Below are 24,228 nucleotides of genomic sequence, written 5' to 3'. Positions count from 1 at the left end.
GCTCCGCGTGAACTGAGATATCCGAGTAGCTTTCTCTTTAGATCCTTTTTGCACTGTGTTTAACGTTTTCTCGGCAGTTTGAAGAGTAAGTACTAACTAGTATACTGTGTGATACTACGACACTTGTAAGAGTATTTCTGAGGAAACGTCTAGAAATTTCAATTGTTTATTTTAATAAAATAAATATTTATTAACCTATCATCGCACCTGTGTGCATTCAATCTATGCAATCGTGCACGTTTATACTTCATCTTTCCGTAAAATTTTACGTTTGAAGTACAAATTCTTGAAGGTTTTTAAGAGACTAGATGTTTTGCCAAACGATTTAACTATAAGTTTAAGAGCATGAATTCATAAGAATACAGTTTTGCGAGTTTCCTTCAAAAGAAACTATTCTCAACATTTAATATTCACTGTTACTCACTTATAGACGGAAACTTCTCGGCTGCTTTAATGAGATAACATTTTTCTTCCCCTGACAAAAGCGTTCTTATTTTTAAGTTTTTCATTTTAATATGAAAATCTATTAGCGCACTGAAGTAAAGTAAATATTAATGTTTCTCGGCAGAAGTTTTACATAATTTTTTACTTACGAACTCGTATACATTGGTTTCATATTTTTGTCGTCCCTCATCGTTTCTGAATGATTTTATTTCTTAATAAAAAATTGTATCGAATTTTAAATTATATTTGAAGGCATGCAGAAATTTAAAATGCGATGATATTTAAAATTAGAACAATTTCATTTCCGTTCCGAGTAATTTACAAATATAAGAGTAAAAAAACTGGGATCACTGAGTCGGGTAACAATTATATATATAAATAAATATATTTATATACCTTTTGTGCGGCCGATTGCAACCAAAATACGAGGTGAACATCTACATGTTATAGCAGTCCTATATACAAAATTTTAACGTTCTGAGGCTACTCAATTTTGATTTATGCGAGATACGTACGTACGTACAGACGCCGCAACAAATTCTCTTTAGAATTCATTTTAACCTTCAGCGCTCCGCATGTTTTTGTACCACTGCCTACTAGCAACTCTGGCACATTTTCGCAGCGGAATGCAGCATCCAGAATATCTGCATAAATCTCTTTCTTGTAAATATTTTACTAAAGAAAGGGATATGACTATTCTCCTTAACTGACCAATAATCCTGCATATTCGCCATAGGTATCATACCCATATTGATAATAACTCCAATAAAAGCACAAAACTCATCCTCTTCCACCGCACGCCACGTTTTCGAAGTAGAATTACTAGATATTTCTTTATGCTTTAGAACATTTTCTGCGTCATTGTTGGTTTTCTTTATAATTTCATTTACCAGTTCATTTGTGAAAAATAATTTGAAATATTGTGTCGGCTGTACAATATTTGTAGGAATTTGTGGTCCAATGACGTTTGCGGATACACTAAAATGTATTCTTTCCGGAATATCTAATTCTTCCGTGACATCGCGCCATTCATCTAAGTCTTCTCGCAACTCTTTGCTTTCACTTTCAGTAACCTACCATTCGCCGTCTCTTTGGTAGTATAATTTCGGAACCACTCCTTGAAGTGTCAGGATTATAATCAACATTGTCTTCCACAATATCTTCTAACAATGAAAAATCAAACACATCTTCACTATCACTCAACTCTATATTCTCCTCCCAATAATTATTTTTCTCCATGTTGCTAACCCTAAAATGGGTCAAATAATGTTTCAATCGTAACAGTAGTGAGAGTTTTAACTACAGATAACAATTGCCAACGCCGACGATTCCGTAACACCTTAAGCCTAATCATGCTAAAAACATTGGGCTCCGCAGAAGCCTACGGAGTTACGGAACAAATGACGGACGGCTCCGTAACGGAGCCAACGGAACGCTAAGGGTTAAATCAGTTTTATAATTTTTTTTTGGGGGGGAAAAAAAAGAGTCTTTTATTCTGCCCTTACGTACAGATGTCAAGCAAAAACATCTTTAACTTGCATTCGATAGCGGTCAAAATGGATATTTTCGTTGAAATATGATGCTTGAAACTTTTCGCGGTTACAATACCTATTTTTTATTTCGTACAAGGAAGTAAAAATCTGATGTGGACAGCACATGACTTCCCTGTATGCCCTATTGAATTATACCCAACATTGAAACGTTATATCCTCGAATTTCGTTAGAGGTATATTTCTCATTCAATTGAGTTCTTTTACTTCGCGGCAAGGTAGAAAGACATAAAACTCGTAATATCTTCATTAACATTGTAAAATATAAAAAAAATGAAGGCGCAAATACAGTTGAAAAGCGTTTAAAAAACAATTTTTGCAATTAAAATTAGAGTTTCTACCGAAAATAAGAAATTCGGCTAACGGGCAGGAAGACAGATTTTTCGGTGAACGAAGCTGAAAGTTTACTTTTGCTCTCATGTGCAGAAACTGACTTAATTCACTATTGTACTACGAGTTTCAAATGTAAACAAATGTCGGCCTTAACAATACTTCCTTTACTTCGTACAAGGAAGTCAAAAAGGTAATCTTGGTTTCACACAATTATGTAAAGCTCGGTAAACTCAAAGACAATCATTATCTTAATCATTGTATCATACTTACAAGTATCTTCATTCAGTATAGTATTATGAGTAAATTATGTTGGTATGTACTATTGTAATCTATAGTGAGCCTTTGTACTATAACAGAAATTGTAAATTGTATTGTTTATTTGATGGCATCATGTTAATCTAATTACATTGAAATCTGTCTCTTGTTGTAAGAATCTGTCGACTTTTTATTTAGTACACAATTTCAATATCATTGTTTCTTGTCTCATGTTAGCTAGTCTCATTCTTAAGTCAGCAAGTATAGCATTATCAGTAAATAATTCTAGTCAGTCTGCAAATATCGCATTCAGTCAGTAATATAGTTCTATCGGTACTATAGCTATTGTTGACAATATATATAATACTATCCATATAACTATCCATATATATAATATGGATAGTTTCAGTCAGCAAGTATAGCTTTTTCCGCAAATTCTTCTTTGTAAGCAAGTTTCTGTCTTTGTATATGTTTTTGTTTAACTATTGAATATTTGAGCCTAGTACTTTTACAGATAACTTGTTTGTTTCGTACTCTCCTCTGTTCATATGCATTTTTCATTTAGTTACTAGTTTTTAATAATAGCAAGCATTATTATTCAGTCAGCAAGTACAGCATTATCCGTATACTATGTTACTAAGTTCTGTTGTACTATATGTTAAGTAAGCTCTTTAACATACCAGAAATTGTAAATGTTAGTTTGGCATCATGTTAGTTAATTACATTGTACTATCTATTGCTGTATGAATCTGTCGAGTTTTTAATTAAAAAGTAAATATTATATATATTATATAGCATATAGCATTTGTATATGTTCTTGTTTACCTATCGAATTCTGAGCCAAGCATTTATACAGATTTTATGTTGGTTTGTTTGTACTGTACTGTATTTTCTACTGTTCTTACGCATTTTTCATTTATCTACTTGTTTATAAGAAAATAATTGTTGTATGCTTTTCTTTTTATATTATATTAGCATGCATTATCATCCAGTCAACAAATCTAACATTATCAGTACGCTATGTTACTATGTTCTATTGTACTATATGTTCAACTGTATTACTTCTGTCAGCTCTTTACCATACCAGAAATTGTAAATGTTAGTTTGATGGCATCATGTTATTTATTTATTTTGAACTTATCTAATGTAGTAAGAATTTGCCACGTTAGCCTGCATCGGACTCCCAACTATTTAGCCAGTTTGTATTGTACAATTCTTTACTGAATGTAAGAACTTTATCCTATTGAGCCGACCACATCCTACTGACTTGCAAAATCTGCAAATTTGAGCTATATATATGAATTACATAAACAAAATATTTAACTTGCAGACTTTGATCTATAGATTTTGTACTATATCTATAGAATATGGACTATAGACTTTGAACTGTGAATTTTGAATATAGACTTTGAACTATAGACTTTTCTTGGAACTACAAACTACTCTTCATCACTACTTTTTCTTTTCGTCGCATATTATGTTCAAAATTCCGCACATATTTTAAAGAGTTATGTCATATATTATGCTTAAAATTTTTGTATTACATTCAAAGTTCTGAACGCTAATAGTTATGCTATTTTATGCATTATGTTTCAAATTTTTGTATTACATTCCAAACTATGTACGAGTATCATTCCAAATTATGTATTCATTTCAAATTATGTATTCATTTCAATTATGTATCATTCCAATTTTGTATTCATTTCAAATTATGTATCTGTTTGCTAATATCAATAAACGGCTGGGATCACGTAGTGGGGAGACGGTGCTAAACCCAATTAACCAAATGGTAAATGTGTGGTGCCCGTCTTCCCCGTTCCTAAATCCTAAATCCTAAATCCTAGTCGTGGTTTCAGACATAAATTGCATTAAAAGGAAAATTAGAAATTTACGAAGCAAAATTGTTCTATTTGTGGAATTGTTTATTCGGTACTTTTCCGTTATGCACTTCCGTTATGCATTTTGGCGCGTGGGAGGTTGTGACGGTGATGTCGCCAAATTTAAGACTTTTCGAAGTATCTTTAATTATAAATATCTTCATTTACTTGCACGATCCGAAATTATCTATATTCTCTCGCTGTGAACTTTATTCAATAAATGTTTAACAAAAATTAAAATTGTAATCTTCTTCGGATTGTTTATTTAAGATAAATAAAATGGAAAAACGTACGATTTAAAGGTTCCAGTATTTTGCCTGAAACGAATTCCAGAACTAATTTCGAATTTCGTAAAATTTCATTTTCTTTGGACTAAGTTAATTTTTAGGATTAGTAGAGCGATAATCTAATTATAATTGTTAATTATTACTAATTATAACTGTTGATTACAGTACCTTGTTTCATTATCTGTTATAGTTACTAAATATTCAACTAAAACAGATGTGCTCGGCAGACTATTGCGTGTACAACGAGGTTGGAGAAAATTTTTTGCCTACATTTCTCTTAAGTCGTTGAACATTGGTAGTTCGGTCCGAAGTTGGAATCCCGCGAAAGGGCTGGTTGCGTGGGCGTTTCGTGGTTTCCCCCGTACGTAAACGTGTATAGAGCCAGTTTCCCTTAGAAAGTCCTCTACGAAGGCATCCATCCTCTTCGGAAGGTAGCCCTCATGGATTTGTCATAATCACATAAACACCAAAACCAGCTCTCTTACGTGAATGAGCCAGTCGGGTTTCCTGGCAGCGAAGATTCCCGGAAATGTTTCTTTGGAACTGCAGTAGCAGATGGCTGATAGACTTGTCAGCGGTTTTACTAATGTCGTAGTTTTACTGACATTGCGAATTCTTTTCAGGAGCATTTCTTTTCTAGTTGTTTCCTGTCGTCAGCAGTCATTTCTCTTCTTTCCTGTAATCCATGATAGCAATGCGGAGTAAAAATCATGATTTTCTAATGGCATAATCTTATGATTATTTTGAGTAATACATATTTAGTGGCTAGATCGTTGCCTAAGTCCAGCAGCATCGGTGATTGCAAATTCTTATGTTGACAGTGTACGTTGAAAGTGAAAGTTGGTGCGCACGTTCAACACCATCTATGCTAAAAATGTACGCTTGGAGACGTCGCTTTAATTTAAAATTTAAAACAAAGGAATATCAAATTTAACTTACCATTCACATACCATTTACAATAGTGCACACAGCACTACATTTACTTTAAATGAGTAGCCATCCTTCTGACTCACCTTGTATATGTTACTGTGAAAGACCGAAATTGGAGAATGTCGACTTTCACCTGAGAATATCAACATTCAGCAAATACGTCGGTGAAAGACCGAATATTTTACTACATTCTTGTATATTCGGACCCTCACCGGTGTATGTCGACAATCACAGATATGCTCTGGTGAAAGTCGAAAAGAGAGGTCATAAAGTGTCATAATAAATTAAGTTGTTGCAATAAATAAGATTTGAATCACATAATTTAGTCAGTTTTTTATGACTGTTATTTTATTTTCTCATTTAGAACGTACTGTATAATTAAGTAAGTTTTTAACTTCTATTATTTTCCTTTCTCATTTTGAATGTATTGTGTGTTTTAGGTTCTCACGTTCTTAAGTTCTTATTTCAACTCTCAAGTGCGTTTATTCGCGACTGAATGACGGAGAAGAAAATATAATATTGTTATATGCTCAACATTCACCATTAGTACATGGTGAATGTCGACATTGACCGGTGTAAGTCAGAAATAAGAGTATTTGGAAAATATTTCGGACATACACCAAGAGACTACGTGAATGTTGACATTCACCGGTGAAAGTCGACATTCTCCAGATTTCGGTGTTTCTCCGTAACATATACATTTCGAATAATAAATTCACTCCAAAATGCAAAATCTACTGAAATTATGTACCTCCCTTTTTAAACTAAATGCAACACCTTCGTCTTACATTAATTGAAACTTCAAAAGTGCTCCGAGTGTTTATTTAAAGCACAATCGTACTCGACTGAATGACGTGTCGAATCTGCATATTTTTTTTTTCCTCCCACACTGAAATGAATCTGACAGTTCTTGTTGTAAAATATATTTAAAAATTAACAACCTCGGGGCTCTCATAAAATTGGATATCCATAATTTTCTGAACTAATTTTGGAAAACAGATAGATTTCAGTGCGAAAGTTTCCCTTATTTACTCAGCGGCCGAGCGGTAAAATTGCTGAACACTGGTAGTTCGGTCCGTGGTTCGAATCCCGCGAACGGGCTGGCTGCATGGGCGTTTTCGTGGTTTTCCCCATGTGTAACGTGTATACGAGCCGGTTTCCCTTAGAAAGTCCTCCACGAAAGGCATCCCTCCCCTTAGGCAGATAGCCCTAGTGTGCTTTGCCGTATTCTCAATACACCAACACCAACCCTTATTTACTCACTGGTCCAGAGTCGAAACGCCTCTGAGGATCTAAGAGCAATGGAGCCGTAATTACGTTGGATAACTCCAGGGAACAGATTGCCGCCAGATGTCCTTCTAAAGCTCCTCGCCCCCCCTCTTGGAATCTTTCGAATCGAAAAGGAAAGTCGCAATTCCGAATCACAGAAGGGACAAGGAATAGATCGAATGGAACTACGTTTGTCATGGTTTCGAATTCTGCGCTCGCGAAATATGCAAGAATGGTATATTGATCAATGAAAGCCTATTTTTTACTTCCTTGTATGAAGTAAAAAGGAAGTATTGTAATCGCGAAAAGTTTCAGGTAGCATATTTCCACGAAAATATCCATTTTGACCGCTATCGAATGCAATTGAACGACGTTTTTGCGTGATATCTGTACGTAAAGAAAGAATAAAATACTCTTTTTCTCCAAAAAAATTATAAAACTGCTTTAAAATGAATTCTGAAGAGAATTTTTCGTGGCGTCTGTACGTACGTATCTCGCTTAACTCAAAAACGAGTAGCCTCAGAACGTTGAAATTTTGTATATAGGACTGCTATAACATGTAGATGTGCACCTCGTATTTTGGTTGCAATCGGCCGCACCAAACGTATATAAATATATTTATATATATATATCCACTCTGTTACCCGGCTCAGTGATCTCAGTTTCTTTACTCTTATATGTTTGTAAATTGTACATTCTTTGCTTTAAAAATGATTGAATTATATTGTTTTTATCTTCCGGTTGAGGTTTTTATGCCTTTAGTCAATCTGTATGCAATATTTTTAGAATTATCAACAATTTTAAAGTTGTTTAAGTACCGCTAATTTTTTTTTTTATGGCGGCCATTTATTGTTTACATTTGAAGCAGCAGACTAGTGAATTTGTTACTAATCTAGAGAAACTTAGCTTCGCAACAACAAAGATAAACGCCTTCATTTATTATTGCCAATTAAATCATGCTTAATCCTTTCTGGAATTTTTTCGAGGAAATAAGTGTTTAAGATTTACTTCGTAATTTTTAATAGAGATATTTTGAGTTTTTATGTATTTTTACCTTCTCGCAAAGTGAGAACTCAATTAATTGAATGAGAAATACTCAATCGTCTGTGAAAAACTGTTTCTTTTTTGTTTTTTTTTCTTAATTTCTTTCATACATCGTTCTAGCTTTATTATAGTATTTGAATAGAACATGTGGCAACGATTAGATAATTCTATTCTTTAAATGATATAAATTTTGTGCATTGTGAGTTATGATATGAACGAAATATAATACTGTTAAGTGAATCTAGCGCCAGTGTGTCGCTATGGTAAACAAATACTAAAGTGAATTTTAAAGAATGCATTTATTCTATTGTGGTTTATGCGCTGTCGGCGAAGTAGATTTAATTCAATCCAATACGTTTAAATGAAATGCAAGAAAAAATGCGTATAATTTAATATTCCGTACAAAGAAATCATGTGGTGTACACATCAGATTTTTTTATTAAATGAGTTATTTATAATCTTTCGCTAAGCGTAACTTTTGTAGTGAAATTCCTTATAATTTAAACAGTAAAAAATTCATTTATTGTCAATTTTTCCAAATGCTAGGTTTATTAACGTATCAGAAGTGGGCGCAGCCCAAACCACCTAACCAAACAAACTGATCTCATGGTCATAACAGGCTTCCACGAAGACATGCAGAAAGGACGTTTATAAGGTACTTTCTCCCTTCTTTCGGAATGCTTCCGTGGCGTAATTGGAAGCATACTCGAGGCGCATTCGGAATGTCCAGGTTCGAGTCCCAGCGAGGGCACTGCACACTAATGGCTCTACAGTGGCGCCCGAACTAAAAAACGGTGGACGATAATTCGTCACCACCTGGGTTTGACGACTGGCTTCCCTAATCCCCTGCCGTCCTCTAAAAGAAGGTATTTTCTCTGTCCTTACTGCCTGCCTTCGCGGAAGCATAATCCCCACGTATTCGAGAGAGTCAGGATTCGAGTCCCGGCGGCGGCATCGTATATTTTTCAGGTACTCCAGCATCAAAAAATCCTAATGATTGTACAGGTTAGGGACCAAACAGTTCACTTGTTAGTTATTAGGTCTTTTGCTTGATTTATTTTGCTTGCAAATATCTTATACCAAGGGCAAATCAAAAAAAAAAAAAAAAAAATTGATGTGGACACTAATGGCATTCTTGTACGGCCCATTAAATTACAGAAATTTTTGCTGCATTTCATTTAAACACATTTTGTCGAATTTCATTAGAGATATATTTCTCATTCAATCAATTCAGTTCTCGCATCGCGGCAAAGCAAAAATGAATAAAAACGGAAAAAATCTTCATTAAAAATTGTAAAATAATATAAAAACATAAAATACCAAATAGTTGTTAAAAAAAAAACCAAATTTTTACAGTTAAAATTAGACTTTCTATGAAAAAACAAGCAATTCGGCCTGCGGGCAAGAAGGCAGATTTTTCCATGCACCAAATGTTTCCCACTAGGTAAAAAGGCAGTGAAAGTGCAGAAACCGACTTAATATACTATTCTACTAAGAATTTCAAAGGTAAATAAATAGCGGCTTCAGTAGGCTGAGTAGCACTTAAACAATTTTTAAATGGTTGGCAATTCTACAGCTGTTGCATGCAGATTAACGACATACATAAAAACCATAACCGAACATAAGAACGACGTAATTCAATCACATTTCAAGTGCATAATTTCAAGAAAGTGCATAATTTACTAAAATATAAGAATAAAAAATAACTGTGCCCACCAAGCCGGGTAACATAGTGGGTATATATATACATACATATATATCGGGACACAATTACTCAAGTAATTTATCAATTTTACTGTATAAATTGCTTTTCACTCAAAATTGAATTAGCGAAAATGCTTAATCAGAATCAGTTCTTTGGTGCTCGCATTGGTTCTTGATCCCTTCTATTCACGAAAATATTTGGCCTAACTAAAATTGCCAGTTTGGCATCGCCTTATTACTTGAGTAAAGGAATAAATACACCTTCGTATTTATTTAATACGGGAGTTGGTTTGTTTGAACGGGAGTTGGTTTGTTCATCTTGAAAAGTCAACTAATTTGTACAACACGTTTAAAAATTATAACAATAATACATAATTATATAGAGCTTGATATTTGCAAGCAGTTTAGAGAAAGTGTTATAAGTCTCCATAAATTATTGCATTGAATCAGAACTTATTAGACTTAAAAAAAAAAAAAAAATACATATGTAACTCTGAATCAGCATGAATATGAGGGGCGTTTATAAGAAAAAAATTACTTTCAAATTTTTTATTAGGCCATTAAATTATATAAGAATATAAATAACAAAAGAAAAGTTAGGAAAGAGAGATTTTTCCCACGATGATATCAGTCGTGATATTGTGTTTAAAAATCATTACACTAATGTGGCATATCCTTTCATAACCGTAGCAAGTGATTTACAGACTTTTTATAAATTACTTGTATTGAATCGGAGCTCTGTACAAGAAAACAGACTTTTTGAAAAGCTAGCACGCCTGTGAGAATTATTGATACCTGAATATGACTGATTTTTTATTTTTTTAAATAACATTACATTTCTAGTTTTGTTATGTGTATCAGCATCAATATTTTGTTTACAAACAGTTTCATAGTTTATTTAATGTTTTTTAAATTATACAAACATGGCATACTTTTCATTTTTCATTCAATTTTTATAATCAGAATAATAATAAAAAAGATCCCATAGGTATTTTTTAAATTTCGAATACAATGGGCAACGAATCCAATTTTCCTCACGTGTTAAATTCAAGTCTTGTTCGTCTTATAGCAGAGTGGCGACATCTTCTGTCTAGAAAAGAAATTAAATGATCCTTCTTAAATTAATAGAAAGATTTTTTTCTTTTTAAATCTTGCTGCGATAAGTAATCAGAGTTTTATTTAATATTTTAAAGACATCTAATACAAATTAAATGATAGTAGAGGAATATATGTGGCGTTTTCTGAGCCATTTATTTAAGTTTCAGTCACATAACTATGCAATATATAGCATACATTAATGTATAAAAAAGTATACAAATTATTTGTTATTCATGCTAAGTATAACAAACATTGCTTTCTCTTATATTTTCTGTATAAAATATGTAAGTTTTTGCATGTTTATATATAAGCATTAACATAGAAGGGCTATTCTTCTCAAAGCATTTTGCGTCGAATCATTAAATGCGGTGAATCACTTTAGAAATTGTTGCCACCAAATATTATCGCCTTGTTATTATATTAAAAAATTCAATAATAAATAAAATCCATGAATATATGCATATTTCTCACAGTGTGAAAAAACAACGGTACCTAGATCTATCAAATTTTGAATAACATTGTCATCCACCCGAATATGTGGGAATTTGGAATTAGAAATTTTGTTTTATCAATTTCACATTTATTAAACTTGAACGAATTTTTTGTCAACGAACTCAACGATTGCAAACCGAGCAATAAAAACACTGTACGAGAGGGGGGGACATTTTTAGCTACTGCACCGGAAACTGTCTATCGGAAATTCTAAACAAGCTATGCTATTTTTAAATACATTTATCCCAAATACTCTCGAAACGTGTGTGTAAATAAAAGAAAGCAACGTCCTCTTTGGGCGTAATATAAAATATGAAACGTTCAAACTTTTTTTTTCGGGAGGGGTTGCTTTTTGTGTCAAATTTAGTAGTATTTGGTTTTACGTCGACATAACTTTCCTTAATTGCTTACTGCAATGGTTTCAAACTCAAATTGAGGCCGAGATTTTAACAAAATATTCTTTAACTAAATTTTATTTCTTTTACTCAATATTTATTAAAGCATACAGTAATAGTAATGATACAAAGCTCAAAAATCTAATTCCATCTACTTTCTCTCAAAAATCTAAAGAAAGTTGAAATCAGCAAAAATTACATACACTTTGTTATTGAAACCTATTGATAGCTAAATATGAATTCTTAGACTGATATTTATTTCCAATTTTTCTAATAAACTGGATTAATCACTAAATAAATTTAATGTAATTTTAACTTCAAATAATACTTTTAACTTACATTAAAAATGAACAACCTATGAAAACTTTGCAAGTGGTACAAAATTTGAGATTAAATGATAAGAACCTTAATTTTTTATTTATTTAGTAAATGTTTCTTGAATGTATACAAAAAAATTTACTATATCAAAGATAAATTAATTTTCTCCATTTATAGATTTTTTAGGACGTTACTCGTTTTCGTCAATGAAAGTAATGTAAAATAAAGCTCAGAATCATTAAGATCTTAAAAATTCTTCCAATAACAAGTTATGTCGTACTAATTTGCCAGAAATATATAAATAATAAAATTTCTTAAAGAGCTCCATGCGGGCCGCGAGCTGCCAATTTGAAATCACTTCCTTAATTGTGTAAAAGAATCTGATGTATACACCACAAGACTTCCTTGTACGGAATATTAAATTATATGCATTCCTTCTTGTATTTCATTTAAACTTATTGGACTGAATTAAATCTACTTCCTTGCACAGTAGAATAAATGCGCTCTTTAAAATTCACCATCTTTGTTTACCATAGCTACACTCTGACACCAAGTTCACTTAACAGCGTTACATTTCGTTCATATTATATAACTCAGAATGCACACAATTTATATCATTTGAAGAATTATCTAATCGTTGCCACATATTCTATTCAAATACTGTAATAAATCTAAAACGATGATAAAAGAAATTAAGCAAATAAGAAAAAGGAAACGTTTTTCACGGAAGATTCAGTATTTTACATTCAATTAATTCAGTTCTCACTTCCCGACAAGGAAAAAATACGTAAAACCTCAAAATATCTATATTAAAAATTACGAAGTAAGTTTTAAACCGTCATTTCCTCGAACAAATTCCGGAATGGATTAAGCATGATTTAATTCGCAAAATAAAAGAAGGCGTTATCTTTGTTGTTGCGAAGCTTAGTCTCTCTTTATTGGCAACAAATCCGTTATCCGTTTCAAATGTAAATAAACATGGCCGCCATCATAAAAATAGTTAGGCTTAGCCGCACTTAAACAGCTTTTAAATTGTTGATAACTCTAAAAATATTGCATGCAGATTTAGTAAAGGCATAAAAACCTTAACCGGAAGATAAAAACAACATAATACAATCATTTTGAAAGCAAAAAATGTTCAATTTACAAACATATAAGAGTAAAGAAACTGAGATCACTGAGCCGGGTAACAAAGTGGATATATATAGAAATATATTTATATACGTTTGGTGCGGCCGATTGCAACCAAAATACGAGGTGCACATCTTCATGTTACAGCAGTCCTATATACAAAATTTCAACGTTGTGAGGCTATTCGCTTTTGAGTTATGCGATATACGTACGTACAGACGCCACGAAAAATTCTCTTCAGAATTAATTTTAATTCAGTTTTATAGTTTTCTGGAGGAAAAGCGTCTCTTATTCGGTTCCCTACTTACAGATGTAACGCAAAAACATCCTTAAATTGCATTCGATAGCGTTCATGATGGGTATTTTCGTCAAAATATGATGCCTGAAACTTTTTGCGATTACAATACTTCCTTTTTACTTCGTACAAGGAGGTAAAAACAGTGATAAATTTAAAATATAATGTACTTTACCAAAAAATAATCTTTAATATTTGAAAGAACTAAAAATAGATATAAATCTAAAATTAAGCTCGGATTTAAATTGTTAAGCATTTAGAACTTCATTAATTCAGACAATATAAATGATATTTTACGCTCTTTCCTATAACATATTTTATCTTTTAGAAATAAGTGACATCGTTTGGCATGTAACTGTATCAAATTCTACGTTGTAGAAATAGGTACGTAATCTGAGAATTTCATTTGTTATTTGGGCAAAGGGACATTAGCACAAATGCCCTCGAAACATATATGTAAATGAAATAAAAAAAAAAAAAACCTCCTTCGGGCGTAATATAAAATCTAATATTTCTGTGTGTCTTTTTAGGATACATGTTTAATATTTTATATTGAACCGCATATGAATACTTAATAATGGAACTGTAAAACTGACACTTTAGTTAGGTTTGGTATATAGTTTTATAATGGCAAAGCACACTAAGCGTTATCTGCCTAAAGGGAGGGATTCCTTCGTGGCGGACTTTCGAAGGAGAACTAGCTCGTATACACTTTACACATGGCAGAAACCACGAAAACGCCCCATGCAGCCAGCCTGTTCGCCTGGATTCGAACATCATAGAAAATTCTCGAATCTTCAGTTAAAAATTCGTCTAAAACTTTGTGTATAAAACTGAGCTGATAATATAGAATGTTGATTCTAAGAAAAGTTCCTTCTGGATGATTAAAAATAAGTATGGAATGACTTAAAACATTCTCCTTGTGATACACAACGGGAAATAAACTCAGGAGACGAGAAGCTCAGATTTTTCTGCTTTAATTATTAAATGACGAGGACACCAAATCTCAGCGATCAGGATAACGATCTTATATTTTGTTCCTTCTTCCGGCATGGCTTATTGGCGTAACGATAGCACACTGGCCGCGTATTCGAGAAGTCCAGGTTCGAGTCCTGGCGAGGGCATTCAAAAAAATCCTGACTCCACAATGGTACCTAACCTAAAAAGATGGTTGGCAATAATTCATCACTACACTTTAGATTAGGTGGGAAATAATGTAACGATATACTGCAGATATAGGACTGCGAGTTTTTGAAACGTAGTGCGAGGTTGAGTAAGGAAGGTTACAGTGCGGTAAAGTAGTGTAACGTAGTGCGAGTATCCTGGCGTTAGAGCGGTGTAACGTAGTGCGAGTTCATGTATCCTGGCGTTCGAGCAGTGTAACGTAGTGCGAGTATGTTTCCTGGCGTTCGAGCGGTGTAACGTAGTGCGAGTTTATGCTTCCTGGCGTTCGAGCGGTGTAACGTAGTGCGAGTTTATGTTTGGTGGCGTTAGAGCAGTGTAACGTAGTGCGAGTTTGCCCTCGCGTTAGAGCGGTGTAACGTAGTGCGAGTTTGTTTTCTGGCGTTAGAGCGGGGTAGCGTAGTGTTAGAATGTTGTAACGTAGTACGAGTTTGCTTTGTTTGCAGTGTTAGAGCGGTGTAACATAGCGAGTTTGTTACGCGCCGTTAGAGTGGTGTATCGTAGTGCGAGTTTTTTGTAACGTAGTGCTGTAGCTGGGCAACGTAGAGCGAGTTATGTAACGCGATAATCCGTTTGGCTCCTGCTTAACTTCAAAGCAAGATGATGCTTTAAAAGCCCGAACTCTGGTAAACCTAGCTATTCTAATTTAGTATGCTTTTTCACTTTCCTTAGATGCATAACTAAACTCCATTTCATTAAAGGCCCTTTACCAAGACTTTCCAGTTCCTATCCCTCCTTATTTGCGCCAGTTGGAGTCTAGCTTCGAGGTAATTGAAACAAGTCTAAAACAGAAGCAGTTTGTTTCTATTTTAGTTAAAGCATCAAATCGTTCATCACAAAGCAACAAGCAAGAGGATGTCCACAGGGATCGTGTATGAGCGCGGGCCTTTGAAATTTCACTTTTAACCATATTATCGACCATCACTGGCCTGCTCACACACAAATCGTAGCATTTGCAGACGATGTTGCTTTCATCATCAACTGCCGCTCCAGAGAACAACTCCAGGAAAACTGCAATAGTACCCTTCAAATTTTCAACGCTCTATGCAAAAGAATAAAACTACAGATCTCACACCAAAATTCGCAGGCACTGATTGTCCACAAACCACGTCGAACTATTACTCGATATCCCACATTTAAAATAGACAACCACAGGATCCGATGCGTAGAAACGATTAACTACCTCGGCCTCACCATTGAATAGCTCACCACCTCACTGGCTTCAGCACTTACACAACAAAAAAAAACTCACCACTATGAAAATAGCACAAGCTCTGAAGACAATGCGTTGTTACTCATGGGTCTTGAACCACCGAATTATGAAAATACTACTTACAACCGTGGTGAACAAGATCATCATATATGTAGCCGCTATTTGAGCAATACCACAATATTGAGCAACCACCAGAAAGTTGCGAGCTCTAAACGCCATACAAAGACCTTTCCTTATAAATATCGCCAGAGCATTCTCAACTACCTCTAACAACGCCCTACAGACACTGGCATGTGTGCTCCCGCTCCCAATCCAAGCACAAATGGACGCAATCTCCTCAATAGTCATGCAACTCAAGAAAACAACTAACTTTAATGACACCACATTCCACCCAACAGACTACGAAGATCAGCCTAAAAAGTACTTTGCTTTGAATCTTCAAAACCTGCACTGCATTTTCGACAAATCACCACCCACAACGGAATACACGGCTTTCACTGACGGCTCAAAAATCGAACAAAAGGTTGGCAGCGCTGCAACCATCCAATATAACCTTAGCTCACACACAGAATGGCAAGGGCACCTTACATATCTAAACAGCGTGCACCAAGCTGAACTGACAGCAATCCTCTACAGTATGCAAGAGCTCCACCAACTACCAACGGATACAGTCCATATCGTCAGGGACAGCCAGTCATCAATCTATGCTATTAAAAATCCCTGCACAAATTCACCAATAGCCCTTCAAATACAAACAATTATCAATTCCAGCCAAACGAATGGACGAAACATGGACGAAAGGTCAAAGCAATTGCGCCGGCAGGTCAAAGCAAAGCAGGCAGCTCTCGAACAGTCAGGCACTACCATCCACTTCCATGGCCACGCTCCACACTGAAGTTTGCTCTAAAAGTGACGGCCAAAGAAGAGTGGCAGAGACAATGGGATCAAGGACCGCAAGGCAGAAGGACGCATTCACTTGTCCCATGCGTCGATACTGAGCGCACCGTTTATAATTATTATCTCTCTCAATATATCTCTGATCATGGACAGTACCCAAAGAACTTCTATGAACGAAAACCTTTCAGAGTCTGAAATATGCGTTTGTGGCAATCCGGGTGATCCAGACCACTATTTATTTCAATGCCCAATAACAAGACTATCATATCCGCCATCCCACAGCACCAGGAACAGACTTCAAACGCTTCTTGATAAAGCACAGGAAAATCCACATTAGTATCAAAAACATAATTGACACCCTCTACCGTCACGGTTTGAAACTGTGTGCTCCATAACTGTTTTAAGTGCTTTTTCTTCTCTGGTACGAACGCCAGTTTTCCAATGGGGGTGCCTTTATAGTCATTGCAATAGTTTATCTTAGTGTATCAATGTCAGTACAGATTTAGCACTTAGACAATACAATCACAGTTATGCACATTAAAAATGGCATAACTGGAACTGATGAACTCTACTGTATGTATGAACTCTGACCCAATTCATGAAATGTCAATGAACTGTGAACCATCTATGTACTGCTACACTGTCCCAATAACATCACAATAACTTAGCCAAGATAATAATGTTTAATGTTTTTCCATTCAATTCTTTTTTTTATTTGTGTTTATTTGTGTACATATATTTATATTTATAATTTCACCATCGGCTGTAATGTATGGTATTGTATTTGTAATGTCATTGTCATCAGCAACTGTATCTCCCGTACCACAAGTTCTCTATGCCCTAATGATTAACGTTTCAATTAACAGTGATGCGTGGCGTAAGTACGCCCTGTGGAGGTGTTCATCTCAAGAAGGTTAGTGTGAAGGAGCGACACCAGTTCTGCCAATGGCAATGTGTTGGTGCTTCCCACAGTCCTGTCCTGTTTCTATTTTAGTTTCTATTTCGCAGTGGCTAGCGCAGCTGCACCACATGTCCGGCGTTCCATATCCGGGCTGGGCAAGGTTGACTCACCCTTTTATTCCTTGAGTGGCTCGATAAAATGAGTACCAAGTTCGCTTGGGGCTAAGCACCGGGGGTCCTGCGACAAGCTGACCACTTGTCCATATGCTCACACACAACCCGGGACCCACGGTCAAGAAAGCAGATTTCGTGCACTGCAAGCCTTGGCCCACTAGGGCTACTTTAACATATTTTACATTTTTAATTTTCCTGAAAGGAAATGAGTGATGAGTTACCTAGAAAACGTTTTACGACATTTTGTCTGAATCTGTAAAAAATAAGCATAACAGCTTTGATTTAACAAATGACAAATATCCTTCTTCAATAAATAAACAAAATATGTGTAAATCTCTAATAAATAGACTGGATCGCAGTTAAAGTAATAAACAGAGGAGCGTTCTTCCACACAACATTTATTCACGAAAACCAAAGACGAACTGATACATATACATAATTGACATCACAGTTTCTTTTTACAAACAAACACTACCGCCATCTATTGGCGATCTATGGATACACAATCCTAAACTTAACAATAAATGAAGTGTAATAAGCAAAATCAGCGAAGGAAAAACAAATTGTTCATTACAGCAGTTGAACCGCTATGATATTCTAAATATTGGAGAAGAGGACAAACTTATAGCTAAAGTCGCTGAACACTGGTAGTTCGGTCCGAGGTTCGGATCCCGCGAACGGGCTGGCTGCATGGGCGTTTTCGTGCTTTTCCCCATGTGTAACGTATATACGAGCCAGTTTCCCTTAGAAAGTCCTCCACGAAGGCATCCCTCTCCTTTGGCAGATAGCCCTAGTGGGCTTTGCCGTACTTAAATAAACCAAACCTAAACCAAACTTATAGCACCACCATCTGCAGAAAATAGTGTTGCTTGATGAAAGTGTTGTTTGATTTTGCAGAAAAAAGTGATGTGAAGATTTCCCTGCTAAGGATAAGGATAGGGGGGCGTGGGCACTATGCCTCTACCATACGGTTAATTAGTATAGCACCACGTCCACCATGATCTAGATAACCCTTAAGACAACACTAATTCAAATACGTGAGTACATTATTGAAAAATGACCCGTAGGAACCCATAAAAGTTTTTTATTCTATGAAAGTTTGTGGTTTTTACGGAGAATTGGCCTACGAGTAACCGTAGGCCAAATCTCCGTAAAACCCCACTAGTCTACTTAAGTACCAAGAGTGAAGACACACTAGAAGTACCTAAAGTGTAGAGAGACTAGAAGTACCAAAAGTGCGGACAGACTGGAAGTACCGAGAGTGCAGACTACAAGTACCGAGAGTGCAGAAACACTAGAAGTACCGAGAGTAGACACACTACTAGTACCGAGAGTGCACTTAAGTACTACATAATTACTAGACACACTAATAGTACCCAGAGCGCAGAGAGACTAAAAGTGCCGAGAGTGCAGACGCACTAGAAGTACCGAGAGTACTACTTAAGTACTAGACACACTAATAGTACCCAGAGTGCAGAGAGATTAGAAGTACCGAGAGTGCAGACGCACTAGAAGTACCAAGAGTAATTCTAGTCTTTTTAAGTACCAAGAGTGCAGACACACTAGAAGTACCCAGAGAGCAGACACACTAGAAGTACACAGAGCGCGGACAGAATAGAAGCACTGAGTGTGCAAACACACTGGAAGTACCAAGAGTGCAGACACACTAGAAGTACCGAGAGTGCAGAGAGACTAGAAGTACGGAGAGTGCAGACAGACTGGAAGAATATTGCACGCAAATTAAATTTTGCACGCAGGGAAGTGGAGGACATGGGAAAGCTTTTCAGTGTATTATAATAAAGGAAATCCGAAAAGAATATGAAATAAATTATATTTTATAAGTGTTTAAGCAGGAAAAGTGTAAAACGCCCGGAGAAATTTGACAGTAGACTGACCTTATATTCGACGGCATTTTACTGTCTTAGTGCTCCAGGTATTGATTTCATTATATTCTATATTATAAAAGTGCGTCGCTCAACAGCGCAAAGAAAGGTCATCATGTAAATATTCCATCAGATGTTTAAGAACATACCTGAAAAAAATGTTATTTTATTAAATGTGTATGAACACAGTATATGGTCTGCAAAATTTGCATGTTTCGCATTAAAAAATATTTGCAGTTATTGTACACTAAAAGGATCTAAATTTTATGGTTTAAATAATGTATAATTTATATCTTCTGTACGAATTAGCAATGTTTTTATAGTTATGAAAATGTGAATTTATGAAATTCTGTGTGTTTTCTTGCACGTGTAGTAAGAACAGCGCGTGTACCGTTAACATAATAAAGACTGTTCAAACATCTTAAAAATGTGTGGAATTTTGAAAGAAGACGATCCAAATAAGTCGAATAATCCTTCCAGACGAAAACTCGCATTTACAAAAAATGCAAAAAATTAGACAAAGATGCATTCTTCTGAAACACGTTTTCAATGCATAATACAGAGGCTGTTCGCACATTTTTTAGACGATTTTGGTAAGCGGTAATAAAAAATCGTTTGGAGCAAAAGAAGTAATTGCACTTGTACTATGTTTTTAGAAGTCAAGATTATCGTCTGTGGCTTGAAAGTTTTGCTTTTATTCAAAATGGCGAATTTAACAAAGCAGTGGTTCGAAGGCTACATTGACGCTCTTTCCGAAGAGAAATATGCATACTCCGTTATCCATAAACGATGTGAGAGTCATGGTTTTGTGATATCTAAAGCGTCGATAGGTAATATCATCAACAAGAAAGAAAACAAACGTCAAATTGGAGTCTCAAGTGGGACAAAAATTCCAAACAAGTATCCAAGGAAAAAACGGACATCTTCGACTATTGCAAAGATACGTTGTTTAATGTTAAAAGAAAAATCCCCTAGTCAAAGGACAGTTGCAAAATCATTAAAATGCTCGTTGTCCACTGTAAACAAAATGATAAACGTTGATTTAATCTTAGAAAGCGAAAAAACGCAATGTGCCTCGTCTTCTTCCAAAGCATATCGCTCAACGCAGGACACGCTTCAGAATTCTATATGAGAAACACTTATCCAAAGAAAATGAAAAACAATTGTCACAATAGATGAAGCATGGGTGTATTTAAATGATTGTAACAAAAAGAAGAGCCATTTTTTATCATAAAAGGGGAGAAAAAAAATTAAGTATATGGTTCAAAGAATCGAAAGAAAGGTTTTCTAAGGGATTCATGATTGTTGCTGGTTTTTCTTATAATAGCAAGTTAAAAATAAAGAGAGTGCAAAAAAAAATGTCAAGATTAACTTCAAATACTCTCAGGAACATATTTTATCGCCAATTTTTTTGAATGAAATACCATCGCTTTATCCACACTGCCATCAATCTGTGAGACTCCATCAGGACATAGCTAGCAGTCACACATCAAAATCCACTGTAAATTTTCTAAAAGAAATGGAACAAAAAACTGGTATCAAGGCCATACCCTTCACTGATATACCTACTAAATCTCCCGATGTGTCACCTATGGATTTTTGTGCTTTCGGACTTTTAAAAACTGCATTATCGAAACGTTGTCCCAAAACCTTAACAGGACTCTGGAAAGCTGTTCGGTAGGAATGGGATAGAATACCTCTTCTGCCACTTCAAAAAGCATTATTATCCTGGAAATTGCGGTGTCGAAAGACAGTTCAGAATAAGGGAGATTCAAATAGAACATTTAAAACACAAGAATTACATGTAATTTAGTTTTGTGAATACAATATACATCGTCTAAAAAATGTGTGAACAGCCTCTGTATTCGTTAAAGTAGCGATTCTCAACCGCTGGTACGCAAAGCAAAAATTAAGTGGTACGCATATAAAGTACTTTTAACTATAAATTAAAATATCTCGTGAATAAAAAGAACACCCGGTAAAAATTTCCTAACTGAAGATTTCAAAAATAACACCCTTGTTCACATTTGCCGCAACCGTAAAACATAATTTAAAGGCATTTCAAATAAAGCTATATGAATTTATTCGCACAACCTATTTGTGTAAACAAAGATTTTCTTCCATGTTATATTTGAAAAACAAATACAGAATAAAATTAAAAGTAAATCCTAATTTACCATTAAAACTAAGTGATATAAGACTAGACAAAGAAATTGACCTCTCCCAAACTGGCCCAAATTTCGCACTAAATTTTAGAATTAAAGTATAACATAAATTTTGATATTGTTACGTTTTTCTTCTGACACCAGTTGTTACGTTATATCCTTCCTTCAGGTTCGTACGGGGTTCGTAGATTTGGAGTGAATAACGACGACACTTGATGAAGTATCGAAACACACTTTATTAGTCAGTATTGTCAGGACAGCTCCACGTTTTACAGTCCTCGATGAACTACTATAAACACGCTGGAACTATCAGCAACACAGCCTTCACAATTTCAGGCAATAACGATGGAGACAGCTTCCTGCAAAGCACCAGAGTGCAGCTCCTGACTCTGCTTGGTCGTTCTCAGAACTCCACGTACTCTCAAGACTCTCCACGCTACAACTCGCGATGCACTGGACGACACACGAGCACAGCTCCCGACTCTTCGGTTCAGTCGTTCCCGGAGCTCAGCACGCTCTCTCGACGATGCACTAACCGCGATACACTAAGAGACTCCTTCGGTGCACTCGACGACCCACTCGGCACTCGTTGCCCGGCTGTCAACTCGATCGACTCCGCACGGCTCGCTACACGAGGCACACTTTCTGAGACACACTCCCTCACTGCGGACCAGCAGGGTTTATATAGCTTTCGGCTTGTGTGCGGGAACATTCTGGGCTAAACTGGTAAGAATTCGTTCCAGAAGGTTCTCCATCCGTCCATGGTATGTCGCCAAATGTGGCAACCCTACCTTCCCTTGCCATTTTATGGCAACCCTAAAACTGCTTTGCTGGGAAGCTACCTTACCGCGCCTTAACATTTCGTAACAATATTTTCATGTGTGTATATTAAACACAAATAGCCAATACGTTATGCAAAAGACAAAATATATTTTTCATAATACTTCTATTCAGAATTTAAAAAATGTAATGGTTGTACTAAATTTTTTCAATTCTTTGTTCAGATGACATTACTCGAAAGGTTGAGAAAAGCTGGTCTAGTTAGCTCAAAACGAACTTCATACATCTGCAAACCATGTTAATTGACGCAATTTATATGTGTTGTGGCCGTGATAAAATGGCTTCACGTATTGTGAACCATATTATGTCACAAATGTGGAAAACGCTGAGTGTGCGGAAGAAAGCGTGGACGGAAAGAACTCCTTGGCGCGGCACATAAACGGACACAAAAGGATTGATATTCAGCGTAAAATCGAATATAAAAGAAGAAACCCAGCAAACTATAAAATACTTATCAAGCGTATGAGGAAAGAACGTAAAAATTCTGATTTTGAGAAATGGGAATTATTATAATGGATTCTTTAGAGTTACCCCGCTAAAATGAACAGAAAATAATTATTGAGAGAGAAAGTAAAGGCTCCGACGGCGTCCATTGGGGACAATTACAAATTATCGAAGATATTTTATGTCTTAAAGATTTTAATGAGGATATAAATGAAGAAATTATTATGTAGCGGGACGGGGTCTGGGTCATAATCCCGACAGCCGAAATTCCGACAAGCCAGAATCCCGACAGTCGGAATCTCGACTGTCCAAAACCCCGACAGGGCCGAAATCCCGACAACCCAAAGTCCCAAAACGGTCGAAATCCCGACAGGGTCAGAATCCCGAGTGTCCAGAATCCCGACAGGGTCGAAATCCCGACAAGTTAATATCTAAATACAAACACTCAGTTTAGCTTAATAAATATACAATTTTTAACTAACTATTACATATTACTAATTAAAAGTTTAAATCAAAAAATCATAAAAATTATGTCATTACTTAAAATAATTTTTAACAAATTGAAATGACCGTTAAAATTTGAAATGAAAATTTATAAAATTCTTTTTATTAAGAAAAAGAAAACATCACTTACACATGCAAACGACATATTTACAGAGACACATTGTGAGCGATAGCACGAAGATATTCCATCACAGGTCGATTATCACGATCGTCCATAACAATCATAATTCTCCTTTCTCTGTCATCATCTACCCTTTCTACGTTTTCGTTGTTGTTCTTCGCGAAGAATGCATTCAACTTGGTATTCTACATGCTCCTGTTCTTTTTGTAATCCTTCTATGATGTTATAAACGCCAACATGGCCCGTCCAATTAAGGTCTCCCATCTTCTGTGTCAATCCTCGACAGCATTTTGAGTGCGCGGAGCATTTATAGCTGCCTTTTCTAGATCACTGATGATTCTAGATGGCCTCAGTTCAATATTATTTTCTTCAGCGAAATCAATTAAATCTTGGAATAATCTTTTGTAATTTTTTTCAGATTTGCTAGTCATCAAAGCATATACTAGTTGCAGCTGTGTAAGTATGTTAAGGGGTCATTAGGCC

At 35.4% G+C, this 24,228-nt stretch overlaps 1 long non-coding RNA gene across 1 annotated transcript in view; it reads right to left on the bottom strand.

Moving 5' to 3' along the window:
* Positions 1–10,485: 10,485 nt before the first annotated feature.
* LOC146993067 (uncharacterized) overlaps positions 10,486–24,228 on the bottom strand; it is a 57,386-nt gene continuing 43,643 nt past the window's right edge. The window contains exon 2 of the long non-coding RNA XR_015038506.1: positions 10,486–10,783. This is a non-coding gene — a long non-coding RNA (uncharacterized LOC146993067). The remainder of the gene's footprint in view (positions 10,784–24,228) is intronic.

The sequence above is a fragment of the Stegodyphus dumicola genome, chromosome X1 (genome assembly GCF_044657685.1).
Source record: "Stegodyphus dumicola isolate Sdum_Otavi_A_Nest chromosome X1, ASM4465768v1".
NCBI lineage: Eukaryota > Metazoa > Arthropoda > Arachnida > Araneae > Eresidae > Stegodyphus > Stegodyphus dumicola.
Note: the sequence above shows the minus strand (reverse complement) of the source record. Positions and strands in the feature narration are given on the sequence as shown.